Source organism: Lepisosteus platostomus, chromosome 1 (genome assembly GCF_059453375.1).
Source record: "Lepisosteus platostomus isolate fLepPlt1 chromosome 1, fLepPlt1.hap1, whole genome shotgun sequence".
NCBI lineage: Eukaryota > Metazoa > Chordata > Actinopteri > Semionotiformes > Lepisosteidae > Lepisosteus > Lepisosteus platostomus.
In genome coordinates, this window is record NC_142611.1 from 75312918 (window position 1) to 75316107 (window position 3190).

A 3190-nucleotide genomic window follows, 5' to 3' on the forward strand; every position below is an offset into this window, starting at 1 on the left:
TACAGAGGGAAATAATACACCGCCCTGCTCTTTGTTGTCTTAAGGCAAAGTAAGGCAAAGGCAAAGTAAGAAGTTAAACTAAGGAAAGATCCTAAAACAACTGAATGGTGTATTACTGCAAGTGGGAAGCTGCCTGGGATAAACAGCTGTTCAGTATATGGTAACTGCTTTGCTATTTTTAGCAGGAGAAAGGAATCAACCTGCAACCAAACTAAGGTTATGAGAAGAAAAGAAACTACGACCAGATCCTGAAAGCGAAATTGAAATGAACAAAGAGAAGAAAATGGAAGCAGCTCACTTCCTAAAAGAAAAGGATTAAAAACCTAAATGAAACCACAAACAGGAGATGAACATGGCATAAACCTGAGTTGTGAGTATGGAAAGAGGCTTCTTAATTTTTTCCCATTTTGTCTGCTTTTCGCAACAGTTTTTGTTTAAGAAATTATGCTGGTGCCCCTAGTATTTAGACAGGGACTCTGAAGTCAGACAGGAACGGAAACAAAGAGCTAGATTTATTTTGGATTATTATTTTATTTTTTATTTATTTTCTGCTGAATAAAACAAGTGCTGATGAACTTTGAAACTGTCCTGTGTTGTGAGCTCCGCCTATTTCAGTGCCAGTTGGGTGTTCTTGCCTCTTGCAGCATCACACCGGGAAATACAATTTCAATACCATCTGATCAATCCAAGAAACCTCTGGAGCTCTTTAAATTACTATGTTTTTTTTTACATTTTCAACTACTATACTGTACATACTGATGGAAAAAAGAAACATTTTCTGGAATGAGAATACTTTAGTTCTAGTTTATGTGCTTTCACAAAAAGTTGTCAATTTTTTTGGTGCACCTTTACCCAACGAAGTCCAGGTGGAACAATGCCTGATCAGGTCACCTTTAAAAAGGCCTTAATTCAAAGCTTAGATCTCTGCAAGAAAAAGGCCACACACAGTAAGTTTTCTGTGTATCCCTAATGCCTCGAATGTCACCAGAAGCAAGGGAGAGGGCCATTGGCATGCTGCAGGCAGGCATATCATGTGCCAGCATTGCCAGACACTATGAAGTAAGCCACTCCACTGTGTCCCAACTGCAGAGAAGGTTTCAGCAGACCGCTGAAAGATGAAAGGAAAGATGACCGTCCAAGATCCCGTCACTCTGGAGTGACCACACCACAGCAGGACCGACACATCAGACTGGTCCATCTGAGAGAATGTTTCAGATCTGCCACCCTTACTGCTGCTGAAACTGCCAGCAGACACAATGCCCTCATCAGTGACAGGACAGTGAGGCACCATGCGACTGGCCTTAGACCAAGGCGACCTCCTCCTAGACATCACACCCGACTGGCGTGGGCCAGACAGAGGCTGCGATGGACTCGTCAGCAGTGGTATCAGGTCCTCTTCACAGATGAGTCACTCTTCAGCCTGTTCCATGCAGATGGAAGGGCCAGAGTGTAGAGGAGGAGGAGGTGTTGTGTTTCTTTTTTCCATCAGTATATATAACTAATTGTAATTTGAAGAGATGGGATAGCCTTCCTTCTTTTTGAAGGAAGTAAAAAACAGGTAGGAAAAGGAAAGATACACTGTAGGAATATAAATCATTTCCATTAAAAGATATTTGCATGTAGAATTATATTTTCAGTAAAAAATGTGGACTTTTCCTGACATTTTGTCTTTACATTGTATTAATATATGCGGTTAACAACAAAAAATCATGGGGATTGTATTTGTGATTCAGTCTCAAAGGTGATGACTTGGAATCAAGTTCACTCCTCATCTGCCTTTGCCATGTCTGTCTTGATGCCAGTTCACGTCACGGTTTTGATACAATATCACCTAGATTAAACCTTTACAAGGCTGTGCATCTAAACTGGGATGGGTTCTCTTTCCCTGTTTAAATTACAAACCTATTAGAAAAAAAGAAGGACAGTTTGTTGCTTAAAAGTATGAAAGAGAAAATGTTTCATTAAAGTAGAGCAGAGCTGACAGCAGCTGTGTGGAAGGGCACATGATAGACTGAAAAGAAAGCCGCAAACCTTGTAAAAACCTTATTGTTTTTTTGATCATTCAATTCTGGTATTTCAAATTTCAAACCTAAAGTCTCCTTGAATTAGGATTTGTGATTAAATTGGGAATTCAATCCTATGCCATTTAGTGATTCATGGACAAAAACACAAAAGGTGCACTGAGCCTGACGAGCGATGCAGGCGCATGATATAGCAGGAAGAAAACAAATGTCAGGAGCTTAATTAACTTTTTGTTGGTTTGGCCAGGTTTCAAGGACTCTACTTAAAGGACATTGAGCTCTTTTTTTAAAATTCCAGTAATGTTGGCTCAAGCCTATTATATTCTTTACACTATGCGCACAGGCACTACTCAATTTAAAATAGAGGCTGTTATTTTGCATGGCATTTTTATATCCTCTCCTGGCATTCATGTATTAGTAATTTTATTTGGTCAGCAAATCAGCAGTGATCTCCTTGCTATTTCTCAGGGCACACCATTGGTTGACGAAGCAGTGCTGTACCGGTTAATTACTATTTTAATTGAAATCTCACACAGTAGAAGTTCATACTTATTAGTCTTCAGTGTTAAGGTTATGTCTTTTGAAGTTTCTCCCTTGCTATAATAAATTAGATTGATTTTAATTTTTTGTTGCTTGTAATGTCTGCCTATTGTAATATAGTACTGATTAATGTGATTAATGTACATATAGGAACAGGTAAAGATTCATTCCATGCTGAAAGATAAAGAAGAGAAACTATGTTTCGGATGTGGAGCTTCCGTCGTGTGTGAAGGAGAGAGGGAAAGTTGCAAAGAAATATGCCCCCAAATATGGAATGCTTCACGAATTTACATCATCCTTGCGCAGGGGCCATGCTAATCTTCTCTGTATTGTTCCAATTTTAGTATATGTGCTGCTGAAGCAAGCACAAGGGGGGAAATGGGCATATAGCAGGTGAGAATGAATGTCTAAACTGAGGCAGAACAGGAGGAGAGGTGTGGAAAACCGAAATCTGCAGGAATTAGAAGGAGTTTAGTCTGTCATTGAGAGAAGGGGGGAAGGTGTTAGAAATTATTTTATTTAAGACTAATTTTGATTTTGGATGTCTTTTCTGCAATTGGAGTTGTGAAACCCCTCTGTGAGGACACAGAAAAAATCATAGCCATGAGAGGTGAAATGGTGAAACTATC

General features: G+C 39.4%; 1 non-coding gene across 1 annotated transcript; it reads right to left on the bottom strand.

The window, feature by feature from the left end:
• Nucleotides 1-2824: 2824 nt before the first annotated feature.
• LOC148678723 (U6 spliceosomal RNA) lies at nt 2825-2929 on the bottom strand. Its single transcript, XR_015940452.1, has one exon. It is a non-coding gene; the product is annotated as a U6 spliceosomal RNA (small nuclear RNA).
• Nucleotides 2930-3190: the final 261 nt, after the last annotated feature.